The sequence below is a fragment of the Phyllobates terribilis genome, unplaced genomic scaffold, assembly GCF_046119375.1.
Source record: "Phyllobates terribilis strain yellow unplaced genomic scaffold, ASM4611937v1 Scaffold_3__8_contigs__length_932513732, whole genome shotgun sequence".
NCBI lineage: Eukaryota > Metazoa > Chordata > Amphibia > Anura > Dendrobatidae > Phyllobates > Phyllobates terribilis.
This window is the reverse complement of record NW_027362763.1, coordinates 160,784,675-160,802,197: the sequence shown is the minus strand read 5'-3', so window position 1 is coordinate 160,802,197 and position 17,523 is coordinate 160,784,675. Positions and strand designations below refer to the sequence as shown.

General features: G+C 40.8%; 1 protein-coding gene and 1 pseudogene across 2 annotated transcripts in view; both read left to right on the top strand.

Moving 5' to 3' along the window:
- SNTG2 (syntrophin gamma 2) overlaps nt 1-17,523 on the top strand; it is a 1,024,184-nt gene that overhangs the window by 531,354 nt on the left and 475,307 nt on the right. The gene's annotated exons all lie outside the window — the stretch shown is intronic.
- The window catches only part of LOC141257835 (polyubiquitin-like), a 30,114-nt pseudogene continuing 20,225 nt past the window's right edge, over nt 7,635-17,523 (top strand).

Genomic DNA, 17,523 nt, shown 5'->3' with positions numbered 1-17,523 from the left:
TGGACACCCGGCCACCCCCTGGAGCCTGGGGAGCAAGCGGGGACACCCAGCCACCAGGCGGCTGGGGTCTGAGTATGGATACCAGGCCGCCAACACAGCCATGGCGTGGTGGCCAGATTCCGCCTCCACATGCCTAAAAGGCCCAATTTAAATTGCAAGCAAGCAGTATGGTATTGCAGCCTGGGGGTGGGTGGGTGGCAGGCTGCATACTTTCGCTTGCATTGCAAGGAATGGGAGAGGTACAATTGAACACTGCCCTGGGACTAGAACTTGCATGGGGATAGTTGCAAGTCTGCATCTTCTGATGCGGTAAGGATCACTTATGATGGGCACACTTTTAGACAGTGACCTGGGAGTCAGAGATGCTACCAGGGGTCTTCCCCATGCTGTTCCCTTGTCTTTTCAGCACTTTATGCATGTGTCACACAGCACATGGCCAGATAAGGTTGTAAAATGTTAAAATTACATTTCACGGTGAATGCATTTGTCATAGTTGAAAGCAATACAAAAGTGCAAAAACGCATAAAAAATGCTACTTGTGAACATAGCCGAAGGTGTGGAGGAGTATTTTTGTTTTTGGTCATTTATTTTAACTTATACACAAGTCTTTACCCTGGAAAGGATGTTTCTTAACATATTTCACAGGAAAAATGTTTCACTTTCGTTTTTGAACTTTTATTGTGAGCCTGTAAAAGTGGCTTAATACCTCTGACCACGTTGTTGACAGCAGTGACCTGGGGGTCAGAAATGCTTCCTGGGGCGATTCCCATGCTGTCCCCTTGTCATTTGAGCACTGTCACTATCGTTTTGGGCACTTGTTAGGCTTTTAAAAGACTGCCTGGGGTGCCACCGCAAAAAGGCTCGAGTCTCCCATAGACTAACATTGGGCTCGTTGCTCGGGTCGAGCACCCGAGTATCACGGCGAGCTCGACCCGAGCTTCGAGCACCCGAGCATTTTAGTGCTCGCTCAACACTAGTTCTGAGACATGAATCACTGTCTTGGGTCATTCACATAATGGAGGAGAACCTTTCAGAACTTGTGTCTGGAGCTCGTAGTGGATGAATGTGGCATCTTTCTGGGGAAAATTTAGTAAATTGCACAATTTATTACAATTTATTACATGACACAGAATATTTTTTTAGCTGGAATATCTCTTCACAGCTGCATTTATATGTTGCAGTTATGTTGCTTTTTTTTGCAATCACTGCAAAAAATGCATCGTTTTGCAGAGATTTTCAAAAAAATGTAATTCAACAGTGTTGAATTAATGGGCCCAATAGGCCGTATATTGTGGCGCATGCTGTATATATAAGCCAGGACATCTTTATATGTCGTTGCCCTATATTTTGACCACTGTGAATTCTTGTCCTAAACAGTGACACGGGCAGCACTGTTTATATTTATATTGCATGCTTTTAGACATGTTGTGTATGTCATTGTATGTTATATCGAAGGGCGCAATTTTTAACCTTAAATAGTAAAAGTTACGTTTTAGGTCCACTTTATATGCTGACCTTCTAAATGAGCCCTTAGAATCACGTTCAAGGAGCTTGTCTGTCCAAATTATACAATTTCTGTGGACTCATATATTTCTCATGATAGAATTAATAAATCTGCATTTTGCAAATTTACAAATAATAATAATATTAAATCATCATAAGTGGTTCTAAAACTAGTCCAAATGGGGACACAGTGAAGGAAATAATTATTTGATCCCTTGCTGTTTTTGTAAGTTTGCCCACTGAGAAAGACATGAATAGTCTATAATTTTAAGGGTAGGTTAATTTTAACATTGAGAGATGGCATATCCAAAAAAAAATTAAGAAAATCACATTGTATAAATTAGATAAATTTATTTGCATTTTGCAGTGAGAAATAAGTATTTGATCTCGTACAAACCATTATGCGTTCTGGCGCCTACAGACCAGTTAGACGCTCCTAATCAACACATTATCTGCATTAAAGACAGCTGTCTTACATAGTCACCTGTATAAAAGACTCCTGTCCACAGACTCAATTAATCAGTCAGATTCTAACCTCTACAACATGGGCAAGACCAAAGAGGGACAAGACCATAGACTTGCACAAAGCTGGAATGGGCTACAAAACCATAAGTAAGATGCTGGGTGAGAAGGAGACAACTGTTGGTGCAATAGTAAGAAAATGGAAGAAATACAAAATGACTGTCAATCGACATTGACCTGGGGCACCATGCAAAATCTCACCTCGTGGGGTATCCTTGATCATGAGGAAGGTGAGAAATCAGCCTAAAAATACACAGGGGGGACTTGTTAATGATCTCAAGGCAGCTGGGACCACAGTCACCAAGAAAACCATTGGAAACACATTACGCCTTAAAGGTTTACAATCCTGCAGTGCCCGCAAGGTCCCCCTGCTCAAGAAGGCACATGTGCAGGCCCGTCTGAAGTTTGCCAATGAATACCTGGATGATTCTGTGTGTTATTGGGAGAAGGTGCTGTGGTCAGATGAGACAAAAATTGAGCTCTTTGGCATTAACTCAACTCGCCGTGTTTGGAGGAAGAGAAATACTGTCTATTACCCAAAGAACACCGTCCCCACTGTCAAGCATGGAGGTGGAAACATTATGTTTTGGGGTGTTTCTCTGCTAAGGGAACAGAAATACTTCACCACATCAATGGGAGAATGGATGGAGCCATGTACTGCAAAATCTTGAGTGACAACCTCCTTCCCTCCGCCAGGATATTAAAAATGACATTGACCCAAAGCTTACAGCCAAGGCAACAAAGAAGTGGCTCAAAAAGAAGCACATTAAGGTCATGGAGTGGCTTAGCCAGTCTCCAGACCTTAACCCCATAGAAAACTTATGGAGGGAGTTGAAGCTCCGAGTTGCCAAGCGACAGCCTCAAAATCTTAATGATTTAGAGATGATCTGCAAAGAGGAGTGGACCAAAATTCCTCCTGACATGTGAGCAACCCTCATCATCAACTACAAAAAACGCCTGACTGCTGTGCTTGCCAACAAGGGTTTTACCACCAAGTATTAAGTGCTGTTTGCCAGAGGGATCAAATACTTATTTCTCACATCAAAAATCAAATAAATGTATTTAATTTATACAATGTGATTTTTTTATTTTTCTGGGGGATATTCTATCTCTCAATGTTAAAATTAACCTACCCTTAAAATTATAGACTGCTCATGTCTTTGTCAGTGGGCAAACTTACAAAAACAGCAGGGGATCAAATAATTATTTCCTTCACAATATATTTTGTTTTCTGGATCTTTGAGGACCATTATTGCATCAGATTTTGGGACAACAGAAAGGCCGTTTAATCCCCTGGCGGGTCAGCCAAATTATGATCCTGAATGATCCACTGATTGTGTTTTCTATAGTATTATATTTTTCCATTGCTCATTGGTAAGATCATTTAGTTTCATATTACGTAAAAAAAGACTGACCTTATGCAATAACCCTACCCTGGAAATATAGCTTTACATACATATCCGTAGACTTTCCCCTGGGATCTCCAGATGGTATGCAAAATATTGCAGTTTTGCACCATGTTCATCAAAGAAGTACAGCTCAGCAGGATTTTTTTTTCCTGCTTTGAGTAAATGTCATAGTAAGTTTTTAACACCTCCTCAGGCTTAACAGACTAACAAACAAAATAGGACATCTTTTTTTGCTGACTAACAGTGTAATTGAAAACTACCTTCCTTAGAATTAAGTTAATCTGACCTTTTTATGCCCCCGCTAAGGAGGGAGTTAATGAAGTGGCATTGCCGGATACAATTCTGCGTGCAGTAAGAAATGAAAACAGCAGATGTTAATTCCAGTAGTTAATGGCTTATAAAAGATGGCTTTTTTTTCTTTATTGCATTGCTTATCTATGTGTTTCATTTTATCACTCTTTGTATACACTTCTCCCATAAAGTGGTATTATCTGCATTCTGTATATCGCTGAACTCTTAACACAAGCAGCCAAAAACGTATCACTCAGTTAACAAAATCATCTGCTGTTTAGTTATTATGTATTATTTACTGACCAAGGAATAAATCACATCCGAAAATGTATCAACATTAGATTGTTAAAGATGACATTAGATTTTTTGCATTGCACCCACAGTTAAATCATTATAATATTAGGGATTTAATTTTTGAAAGTCAAAGGCCACGTTCACACCTTCAGTATTTGGTCAGTATTAAACCTCAGCATTTGTAAACCAAAACAAAGAGTGGGTGAAAAATACAGAAGTGGTGACGTGTTTCTATTATACTTTTCCTCTGATTGTTCCACTCCTGGTTTTGGCTTAGAAATACTGATGTAAAATACTGACCAAATACTGAAGGTGTGAATGTGGCCTTACTATGCACTTCGAAAATATATCCTCCGCTGTGTATGGCCAGGTTAAAGCAGATGTATCATATATTTAAAGTATTTTTTCACTTTTAAAAAAGTGGTCCCGAAACGGTTGGATATTAGCAAAAAAAAAAAAAAATCATATTGTAAAACTGGAGAGACAAAAAGCGCAAATAGAGTCTTATCTGATAACCAAGTGGTATAAAATATTATAGGTATGCTCACCTGATGGTATAGAAGCATGTAAAGGCTGCAGCAGGACCTCCAAGGAGATACGTTGCAATAAATGAGGAATATGGTGGTCAGGGGTCCATGCTGCCCAAGGTTTAAAGATAGGATAACTGTTATCATTGTGGTTTGGTCCTATTGAAGAGGTTTGAAAACCTTGAAAATAAACCTGCATTCAAGCTTCACCTTTGTGTGTGATCATATCTTTGAACCTTGGGCCGCGTGGACTCTGAACCACCATATTCCTCACTTAATTAAAAAAAAACAATTAGTACTCACTTTCCCAGCCGACTTTCCATGACTGCTTATGTCTTTGTGTTTTGGCTGCAGTGATGATGTTACGTCATTAGCCCATATCACTGTTTCAGCCAATCACTGATCTGAGCTCAAGCCATCTACATGGGCCACTGAGCTCAGTGATTGATTGCAGCGGTGAGTGTGCTGTCAACATGATGTCATCACTGCAGCCAAAACACACAGCTGGGATAAGTGGCAGGGGGCCAGAAATGGACCCAGGAAGGGTAAGTCCTATCCGTATTGTTCTTCTTTTTTTAGCAGTACTCGACTGTTTGGGGACCAATTTTCTAAATATAAAAAAAAATATTTAATGTAAACATAGAAAGAGAAATAATGGGGGGAGATTTATTAATGCATTTAAGCCACTTTTTCACAGAAAAATGTAGCAAATTATGGTACATGTTTTATTTATGTAAAAATGATTGACTTTTACCCCTGGTCTTATTTTAAAAGTTAGGTGGAGATCTGCAGAGGGTGGTGGGACCATGCATGGCCATACAAATTTACTGTACTTAATGCCAAAAAGAGGCAGTAATTATAGTGCACTGCGTTGAATGATTTATAGGTGCACACAGACCAAGCAATGCATTTTACACCAGCCATCTTTTTATTAAGACCAGTATAAAGTAAACAGTTTAATATCCTTCACTATATTTTTTTATTTTATAAATCTTTAAAAAAATGAAAAAAGAATCGTGGGGTGACCATGTTGGAGATACACACATTTTTATTGCATAGTCTGTGTAAACACTGCAGCGAAGTATGTTTGCTTTAAAGAGTTCCAGTCACCAGGTCAAAAGTGATCAGTTTGTGTTCCCATTTTATTTCAGCTTCTCCCCTGAGTATTCTGAATTTCGTTTTTTTACTTCACCATGCGGTTCCAAAGATATGGGCCTTTTTATTTAGTGTTACGTTTTATGGTCTTTAACAAGAAGGCGGTGCTTATAGGGTAATAATGCAAAGCAGCCTAAAGAAACTCCCCCACAGAATCTTGGGAACAATGCCCCATTGATAAAGACCATTAAAAGTAGCACAAAATAAAAAGGTCAAAACTTCTGGAACCGCATGGCAGATTAGAAACAAAAAAATCGGAATAATCAGGGGAGCAGCAGTAAAAAAATAAAAACCAAAATTGGAAACAGGTCCTCTTTAAAGGCAGCTCCTGGGTGGGAACGTGAGAATAAACTAAAGAACAGATGGAGTATTGATCTGTCCTTCAAATACCAGGAAGCTACAGGGAAACTTCAGATAGAGCCTTCACTTTCTGTATTTGCTGCTATCATGTCTTTGTCATCCAGAAATAGAAATGTCATCTGTCAAGAAATCAACCCCATGTAGTGATAAAAATGTGACGTTGCTGACTTTGTCCCAGTCTACACAGCAAAGGTGTAGGTCAGAAAGCTGGAAATAGTTTGTGTTCTAATACTTTGTGTCATAAATTGAGTATTTCAGCAGATTTGAGTATTTCAAGATTTTTTGCGAAATTCTCAATTTTCCATACAAAATACTAGAGCCCAAAAAATGTCCTGTTTTGGCTGGGAAGACTAGGACATAGTCAACAAAGTAATCTTTTGACCACTACATGGGGGTTGATCTCATGATTGATGACATCTCTATTTCCTCTATTTTTGGATGCCAAGTCAAAATAGCAGAATATACGCAAAGCTTAGACTTTGTATGCAATTTCCTAGTTGATTCCTGGTCTTTGTTGGTGGAGACAGCAGTTCATCGATTCGTTAATACAGATTTAGTTTATTACCATTCTCCCATGCTTGAGCTGCCTTTAAATCACACATATTTTGATGCACTGTTCATATAAATCATGTAAAAGAAATGTGTGCATCTCCACGTAGTCTCCACCCAGGTAAGCTTTTTTTTAAGCTACAATATTAAAAAAAAATCTATCAATGTTTATCAAATAAAAAAAATATACCACCGTGGGGGACATTTATTAAGACCATCCTATTTAATGCTAGTAAAAAGCTATTAATGCTAATAAAAAGCTTTCTGTGTTTACTCCTAAAAAATTAATCTACACAATACAGTTGCGGGAAAATTGATGCAAAGTAAGAATGCTTTCACAAATAGAAGTGTTAACAGTTAATCGATACAAATAAACAAAGTGCAAAGTGAATGAACAAAAGATAAATCTAAATCAAATCAATATCTTGTGTCATCGCCCTTTGCCTTCAAAACACTATCAATCCTTCTATGTATACTTAAACACAGTTTTTGAAGGAACTTTGTTCCAAACATCTTGGAGAACTAACCACATATCTTCTGTGGATGTCGCAAATCCTTCTGTCTCTTCATGTGATACTACATAGACTGGATGACAGAGAGCTCCATGAAGGCCACATCATCCAGAACTTCTTGGTTTTCTTTTCATTGAAGATAGTTCTTAATGACATTGGCTATATGCAGGGACATAACAATCATGGTCAAAAAGAGTGAGACTTACCTCTGTGGGAGGGGGGCCCGCTGATGCCAGTGCCTTTTTCAGCTGGATATTTATCTGAGGACACGCATTCATCTGAAATATATTACAGAGCAGAGACCAGCCAGCTCCCTGCACTGCAATACATACCGCTGGCCAATTAGAAGTCAACAGCTGAATTTGGAGTGCTTGTCACAGGAGGCACATGTCAGTGATAAAGAAGGAATTCCCCCTGACCAACAGAGGTTAATCTTTGCTGGTAAACAGCTTGAGGATGGCCGCACTCTGTCTGACTACAATATTAAAAAAGAATCCACTCTTCACTTGGAGTTGCGTTTAAGAGGTGGCATGAAAATCTTTGAGAAGACACTGACTGGCAAGACAATTACCCTAGAAGTGGAACCCAGTGACACCATCGAGAACATAAAGGCTAAGATCCAAGGCAAAGACGTAATTCCCCCTGACCAGCAGAGATTGATTTTTGCTGGTAAACAACTTGAAGATGGCCTCACCTTCTCTGACTATAACATTTAGAAAAAATCCACTTTACATCTTGTTCTCAGATTGAGAGGTGGCATGCAAATTTCTGTGAAGACCTTAACAGGCAAAACAATAACTCTAGAAGTGGAGTGCCCAGTGATGGGCATGCTGAAGGAAGCCGCCGACTTTTGTGCCAGCTATAGAATAGACTGTAACATAAAGCACAGTGTAATGCAATGTAGCTGGCTTATACCCTATTATAGTGATGCCCACACGATTAGGTGAGCTGCCGAAAAATGGCGGTCTGTTTTGTAAGTGAATTACAAAAAATCTGCTTTTTGGAGAATGCAGATTTTTGTATAATTCAAGTAGAATTCAATTCCACTCAAATTTTTTTGCTCATCTCTATTTAGCACTCTGTAATCATCTAACATTATGCCTGGGTTCTTGCGACTTTTTGTTAGTAGCTGGAAAGTTACATTTTAACCATTGAAGTTCTCATTTAGCCTAGACTGCATCAAACCTTTCAATTCACTCTGCAGTGATGATCTGTAATATATACATCTGTTAACCTTTAATAGAAACTTAAATTGAATCCTACCTCCTGGGTGACTTCCGCCAGTCTATAAAACTCTTAGCGTAGTCCGTTCTTCCACAGTTTAGCACAACTGCAGTGGTATTGATAATTTGAAGCAAGTCAAATGTCCTAGCTTCATTTACAGAAATATAACATTTCCATGCATCAGCAGAGAAGTTCACTGGTTTACAGAGCATTAATGATAGGTCAGGCCACATTGTAATGCTCCTATAATGGAGTCAGAACTATAGTTGTCCGTGCTGACAAAGACAGATGGTATGAAAAGGATAATGTGGCTGTATAGTTATACTTTTATTACTAAGCCAAACCTTTAAAGAGAAACTAAACCTTTGGTAAGGTTTTTTTTTTCATTTTGATGTTGTTTTCCCTGCAAGCAGATTGGTGTATGTCCAGAGACCAAGAACACCACCGATGCTCAGCAAACTGGAACATACGTTTTATTCTTTTTTTTGCATCCATACTCCACTCTGTATGTGAACAAAGACAGCTGCTGTGCGCGGCTATCTCCTAATCATGGAAAGAAAAACCATGGAGGATTGATCTTTAACTGAGCTGCCGAAGACACCATATGATGAACAAGGAGATCCAGGAGGCGATGTGTTAAAAACTGCATTTTTTTAGTTTTCAACGCCTTGTTGGTGTTTCGGCAGCGCCATTAAAGATCCATCCTCCATGGTTTTTCTTTACATTGTATGTATCCTGGATCAGCAGCCGTTCTACTAAGCTTTTTTGGTGTTGTGGTACACAACCCCGCCAGGTGCGCAGATTCTGGCACCTATTGTTCTCATATCCTCTATCCTGTTAAGACTTTATATTGCGTTATTGTCTTCCAGCTTTTCACCTATTGTATCGTATCTATCCTAATCATGATGACCTTCTCAGTGGGTTTTGGTAGGAGTCTCTAGACCTTAATTTTTCAAAGTTTTTTTTGGACTGATGAGATGAAAGTAACTCTTGACAGACCAGATTAATGGGCCCATGTCTTGTCAGTAACCAACACAAGCCTCCACTATCACTCAGATGCCAGCAAGGTTGAGGTGGGGTACTAGCATAGGCTGGTATAATTAAAGATGAGCTAGTTGAACTTTCTTGGGTTGAAGGTCAAAATCAACTCCCAAACCTATTGCCAGTTCTTATAAGACACTTTCTTCAAGCAGTGGTACAGGAAAAAGTTTGTATTTTTCAAGAAACCATGATGTTTATGCAGGACAATTCTCCATCACAGCATCAAAGTCTCCACTGCTCAGCTGCCAGTAAAGGCCTTAAAGGTGAAATAATAATGACATGGCCCTTTCCACACCTGACCTAAACCCTATTGAGAATGTGTGGGCCCTTCTTAAATGGGAGATTTACCATGAATGAAGACAGTCACCTTTCTGGACAGTGTCTTAGAGGCTATGGCTGGTGCTGTCCAAAAAGTTGATCGTCAACTGATTAAGAAACTTATTATTATTACTTGTTATCATTCTCACTTTACCAATGAAAATAAACAATTGAGATGGAAAAATTACATTTTTCATTTAGTCGCATCTTAATTCTGCACACATTTTCCTAAGAAAGAAAATAACTCACTTTTACTTTCACTTATGCTTCAGGTTTATTAACCTTTCTATGTTGGCGCTATATAAATAAAAAAATATTATTATTTTGGATTGACCTACAGTACTGGAGTTGTTTGATAATAAAATAAATCTTCTAAAATACAACTTAAATATGAATTGAATACATGGTTTAAAAGTACCGGAAAACCCTTTTAAACATGCAATTAACATACCCATTCATAAAAAATAATCCCTCAACTTGTCCTCCTTTTCTAGCTATCACCCTATCTGGTTACTCTTTCTCTTAACTCCTTGAATGGCATGTCCATCATGAACTAATCCTATAATCTCTGATCAAACACACATATTTGACTAACTTCCATTCTGGCTTCTTCTGCCACCAAACTTCCTTAACCAAAGTCTCTGGTCTTCGCTCTGCTAAAGCCGATTGACATTAATCTGTGCTCCTTTTAGATCTGTCTTCTTTTTTCAACATAGTCAACTACTCCCTCCTGTAACAAACTCCTTCAATCCTTGGCATCACAACCTTTGCCCTCTGCTGGATCTTCTCATATTTCATTAACTGAGCATCTAGTATCTTCCATGCAACACCTCCTTGTGAAACCCTGTTGGTGACCCTCATAGTTTTTTCCTTATAGGGGTCGGCCACTTTCTTTTATCAATGCAGATTTTCTCACAAACCGCACAGCACTTCTGTCCATAAAATAACTACTGGTGGAGGAGCATGTCACCCGATCAGTCCTCAACCACTTCCAATAGAAAAACAACTTTCCCATATGAGCTGTTCTACAATTAGAGGAGCTGATGGACTGGTCTGGTCACATGTTCTGGCCAAGTGCTGGCCATGCTTTAGTGCTTTAGAAAAGCTGCACTAACAAGAGAAAGTGGGCAACCATTTTAAAACCCTACTTCTCTTCATCTATACATTTGTGTGGGACAGCTCATAAAATGTGATGACTTTTTGCACAGAATTGTACCTCTCTGGTCCAGAATGTTACCTCCCTACTATCAAGAAATAGCTTCTTCATCTTAAACTTTCAAATGCTTATCAAATTCATTGTTTCCACCATCGAAATTGACCATGCCTCCTAGACCTATCAATCACAGTTAATGGCTTTCCACTATCTCCAAACTCACAAGTCCAAGGTCTGAGTAACCTTTATTTATGCCCTGTCTGTCAAGACTTCACAACGTCCTGCCATCTCCAACATCAAAACATTTCACAAATCTGCTCTTTCCTCAGCTTCAAGTCAACAAAACTATTGCTGCATGCCATCATGATCTCGCGTCTAGACTGCTCTAACATCCTTATCTATGACCACTGATCTAACATTTGCACCTCTCCAAACCACCCTCAACTTTGTTGTCCTGGTTAATTCATCATTCCCCTTATTGCTCCTCCTCTGCCAAAAAGTTATGAGTCTTGGAAAATGGGAAGAAAAAGTATAAGAAAAATAATTAAAATTGACCACTGTGGGAAGAGTTCAATTTGTAATTTTATACTGATTATAATAGAAGGCCATGCTATTTCTCTGGGACCAATGGAAAATGGAGTTTAGTGTCTAATACACATTACAATTAAAATGATATCTACCTTAATTTTTAACTTCAGATCTGCAGTACTGAAGGGATCATTTAGCATTAGACACAATAAGTTGATGGGGTAATTTTATTTCACATTTGGACCTCAAGTTGAAAAATGTACTTTATTCAACCATTATCTCCATTTATCTTTCGTAATAAAATGCTATTGAATATAAATGGAAAAGAAATGTATTAGCAAAGAATGCTGTGCATGGCTTTGAAATGTATCTGGTCACTGAAGGATCATCGTCAGGGCTAACCCTTGCTCTGAAGGTGCAGAAATCCCTTTGAACACACACAATTGGTCCTGATGTTTTAATCATGACTTTATTATAATCTTAGGTCAATGCTTATGTTTCATTTAGTAAGAATGTCAAATATCAGATGGAGAATAAAGGTAAAACCTTGGAGATTTCTCTTTTTTCTATTTTCAAACTAAAATATTCTATTTTTAGTTTACTTTGAGGTAAATAATGAATTAAAATCATACTTTTTTTGTATAATCATGAAAGACCATTATATTTACCTATGCATCCAGAGGAACATTTATCAGCTGCGAATGTGTCAGGGAAAATCATTTTTTTAAATGTATGTATATATGTTGTGAAGACACAGGGTCTTCCGTAGGCATCATACTACTCAGAAAACACAGGGTGAGGCTAAAACAGTGTGGCAATACTTTATTGAACCACCAAACAGACAATAACATATAGAACAGTCCCAGCAAATACACAAGATGGTGCAAGTTACAGAGTCTCAACCTTCTGGCCTGACAGGAATAGAGCAGTGAGGTATGTGGCCAGGTGACCTGATTGTCCCAACATGGATTTCCTCATAAAGTCTCTGAGAGTTCAGTGATAGTAAATGGGGCAGATCTGTATTCCTCTTGATGGAGCCGTGTGTCCTGGTTGCTGTGCAGAAGAATCTGTCTTGGCTGTTTTTTTGTAAAGTCTCCCAGAACAGATGCAGAGACCCTCTTTCATAGTTTACAATTGTCCTTTCAAGCACACATCCACAGGTCAATTGTCAGGGACCATGGTATTAATTCACATTGCTCGAGTATCCACAGCTCATCCCCCAATGTTGACGGGCAAACACCCTACAATGGTATTTAACATATCTAGCATACATAAATGTTCAGGGTCCCTGTATTGCAAAACTAGCAGACGATATGTTGTAAGAGGTGATATAAGATGTGAATAACAGTCATTCATCAATTACCAAATATCAACCGAAGTGATCATTAGTGATGAGCGAGCACTAAAATGCTCGGGTACTCGTTGCTCTGGTCGAGCAAATTGGAATACTCGGGTGCTCGACCCGAGCAATGAGTCCAATGTAAGTCTATGGGAAACTCGAGCATTTTTCAGGCAGCTCCCCCCAGCGGTCTGCAGAGGGCCTAAAAATTGCCCAAATCGATGGGAACAATGCTCAAATGACATGGGAACAGCATGGGGAAGACCCCTGGAAGCATCTCTGACACTCAGATCACTGCTGTCAACAACGTTGTGAGAGTATTATGCCACTTTTACGGACTCACGATAAAACATACAAAAACAAAACCAAAATGGATTTTCCTAGGAAATATGTTAAGGAACATCCTTTCCAGGAAGATGACTTGTATATAAGGCAAAATAAATAACCAAAAACAAAAATACTCCTCCACACCTTGGGCTATGTTCACACGTAGCATTTTTGATGCGTTTTTGCACTTTTACATTGCTTTCAACCAAGACAAATGCATTCACCAAGAAATGTCATTTTAACATTTTACAACCTTATCTGGCCATGTGGTGTGTGACACATCATCAGACACATGCATACAGTGCTGAAAAGACATGGGAACAGCATGGGGAAGACCTCTGGAAGCATCTCTGACTCCCAGGTCACTGGCTAAAAGTGTGCCCACCATAAGTGATCCTTGGCTCATGCAAAGATGCCTCCCGCCATGCACCTGTCATTGCAGACTTGCAACAATCACCAGCCACATCCTCGTCCCAGTGCAGCGTTCAGTTGTCCCTACCCCATTCCTTGGAATGCAAGCACAAGTATGCAGGCAGCCACTCACCCACCCACAGGCTGCAATACTATACTGCCAAATTTTTGACAGCTGCTTGCACTTGAAATGTGGCCTTTAAGGCTCGTGGAGGCAAAAGCTTTTCATAACCTCATGCCGGCGGTGGCCGGGTGTCCATACTCGGTCCCCAGCCGCCACTATATTTCCCGGTATCGCCTCCGCCTTCCACAAGCACGGGTCCCACAACATTACCTGAGCCCTCCCCAGTGCACTTACTGGGAAGGACCGCCTAACCACAAACACGTGGACAGGTGAATGTGGCCAGGGATGGTACGGAGCCAATCCACAACTTTTTTTTGCTAAGAGTTGTATTTAGCTTGGTGAAAGGACTGGCATAGGGGGAAACCGTATCTACCCTGCGTGTCATTTCTCCCAGGAAGTCCTCTAAAGCTGCTTGCACTTGAAATGTAGCCTGAACATTACTGCTGGTACCTTTCTGTGGGAATTTGCTTGCCTCCTACCAGCCTGGAATATTTCCAGCAAACTATGGTACAACGCCATGGTATTAGCACTGCCCCCAGTACCAGTAGCGAAGCCATCCCCAATTTCCTTCTCAGGAATTTTATTTGGTAGACTGAGTGGCTGCCCAAATACATTTTCTCACAAAGGAACAGAAGATAGAATGGCAGTAGCCTGTTAGATATTAGAGGGTGAAAGGCAGCACATTGGATCAGTGGTTAGCACTGAAGCCTTGCAGCGCTGGGATCCTGGGTTCAAATCCCAGCAAGGACAACATCTGCAAGAACTTTGTATGTTCTCCCCGTGTTTGCATGTGTTTCCTCCTCAGTAAAAAAGCAGCCATAGAGTGTCCGGGAACCTTCCCACACACTTTTCTTAGCAAGGGCTGCTTCTCGGCAGGGTTGGACGGTCCCACCAGAGAATCCTCTGGTGTGCCTTGGCTTCTACCTCAGGAGAGTTCATGATAGCGCTAACTTTGCAGCTGCTATGGGGCTCTTGAGCGGGGGAGAAAGGTTAGCCCTCAGAATCAAATCCTCTGGTGGACACAATGTTTTTCAATCTGAAACAGCTTCTCAGTGGGAGTTGTATTTCCCCACAGTCATATTCTTTAGCTTGGTGAAAGGACTGGCATAGAGGGAAACCATATCTTTCCCGGCTGTCATTTCTCCGTCACCAGGTTCCGCCCATTGTCACACACGACCATGCCTGGCTGTATGTTTAGCGGTGAGAGCCACAGATCAGGCTGCTGTTTTACAGCTTTCAACAACTCTGCAGCGCTGGGCGGCTTGTCAATTAAGCATTAAGCATGTTATTTTCTGCACAGCCTGTTGCCGCTTGGCCATGGCAGTGCTGCAGTGCTGTCAGCTTGTGACTGATGTGGTCATTTTGGAGATGGAGAAGGAGGTGCATGAGCTGAACAATGTGATTACATTGAGGTTAAATTGGTGACACTGTTTTTTCATACTAAAGAAGGATCCTATTGTTTTGTTTTTTTTTACGTTATTTTTTAAGACAAATGCATTCACCGGGAAATGTCATTTTAACATTTTACAACCTTATCTGGCAATGTTGTGTGTGACACATCATCAGACACATCCTTTTTTATTTATGATGGAGGGACTCTGAAAGTCATAGAGCCTATTTTTATAGGGACATCAGAAGGCCCTTACTATTCTTAAAAGGCCTGCAGTCGGCCCTAGCTATTGTTAGAGAGCCATCAGCCGGCTATGCTTTGTTGTTCCCATTATTAACAAGTGGGTCTCCTATACTGGTATTGCGTATCCAGTGACTGCAAGGGCTACAAAAAATTTGAACGCAACCCAATACCCTTTTGAAGAGACATAGAGGAGGGTCTCAGTAAAAAAAATGTTCCCATTATAAAGGAGCGGGTCTCCTATTGTGGTAATGCCCATGCTGTGACAGCAAGGGCTGCCAAAATTTGGGAAAAACCCCACTAAGAATTTAAAGACACATAGAGCAGGGCCACAGTAACAAGGTATGACATGTTCCCATTAGAAAGGAGAGGGTCTGCTATACAGTTATAGGGTATGCAGTGAGTCCAACGGCTGACCAATTTTAGGAAAAACCCCACTAAGAATTTAAAGACACACGGAGCAGGGCCACAGTAACAAGGTACCACATGTTCCCATAAGAAAGGAGAGGGTCTGCTATACAGTTATAGGGTATGCAGTGAGCCCAACGGCTGACCAATTTTAGTAAAAACACCACTAAGAATTTAAAGACACATAGAGCAGGGCCACAGTAACAAGTACGACATGTTCCCATAAGAAAGGAGAGGGTCGGCTATACAGTTATAGCGTATGCAGTGAGTCCAACGGCTGACCAATTTTAGGAAAAACCCCACTAAGAATTTAGAGACACATGGAGCAGGGCCACTGTAACAAGGTACGACATGTTCCCATTAGAAAGGAGTGGGTCTGCTATACTGTTATAGGGTATGCAGTGAGTCCAACGGCTGACCAATTTTAGGAAAAACTGCACTATGAATTTAAAGACACATAGAGCAGGGCCACAGTAGCGACAAATTTCCCTTTAGAAAGGAGAGAGTCTCCCATAGTGTTGGCCCATGCAGTGAATGCAAGGGCTGCTAAAAATTTGGATGCACTTCAATACCCCTTGGAAGAGACGTGGAGGAGGGCCTCATAAAAAAATGTTCCCATTAGAAAGGAGCGGGCCTCCTATACTTGTAATACCCATGCACTAAGTGTATGGGCTGACAAACATTTACCCCTGAGGGGTATACATGAACATACTGTATAAAATTTTTTTTTTACTTGCATCATAAACACCCTTTAAAAAAATGATGTGGGTGTTGCATCACCGACCACGGTCACCCTGGTGATATGGTGGTGGAGGATGAGGAGAAGGATAAGGACAAGAGCAAATAGACAAAATCAGGAAGCGTATACCCATGTCTAGATGTGAAAAGGTGCATGGGAATACACCTCCCAAGAAAAGACCCTGGATTTGAGTTTATGTTACGCTGCTATCATTCGGTGGTGTTGAGAAGTCTGGCCCAATCCAGCCCTTGTTCATTCTTATAAGTGTCAGCCTGTCAGCATTTTCAGTTGACAGGCAGATGCGCTTATCAGTTATAATTCCACCAGCGACACTAAAAACCCGCTCTGATAAAACGCTGGCGGCAGGGCAGGCCAGGACTTCCAAGGCGTACAGAGCCAGTTCATTCCACATATCCAGCTTGGATACCCAATAATTATAAGGCACAGATGAATCACGAAGGACGTTGGTACGGTCAGCAATTTACTCCCTCAGCATCTTCCCAAACTTTGAACTCCTTGTGAGATTACCCTGCGCATCAGGGCCTGTGCGATGGGAGGGTCTGAGAAAACTCTCCCAGAACTTTGACAGTGTTCCCCTGCCTCTGCTGGATTGAAGTTGTGTCTCTCTCACCTGTACTCCTTGGTTGTCCAACGAAGTGTGCCCTCTGCCACCAGCGTTTTCAGACGGGAATTTTTTTAATTGTTCCGCAACAAGGGCCTTCTGGTACAGACCCATTTTTGTAGACCTGTCTGCCTCAGGAATAAGAGATAAAAAGTTCTCCTAGTAGCGTGGGTATAGAAGTGTCACCAGCCAGTAATGACTGTCACCCAAAATTTTGAGAACGCGAGGGTTATGGGAAAGGCAGTGTAACATAAACTCAGCCATGCGTGCCAGACTACTAACAGGCAAGACTTCCGTGTCCTCACCAAGAGGATGACTGACCATCCTCTCCTCCTCCTCCTCCTCCTCCTCTCTGTCCTCTGGCCATCCACGCTGAACAGACAGTATGACAGCTGTACAGGTAATACCGTCTATAGTGCATGAAACTAGCTCCTGTCCTTCCTCCTCCTCCTCCATTTCCTCATTGTCACCCAATCCACGTTGAGATGAGATGATGCTTGGCTGCTCAAATATTTGGGCATCGCTACACGCGATCTC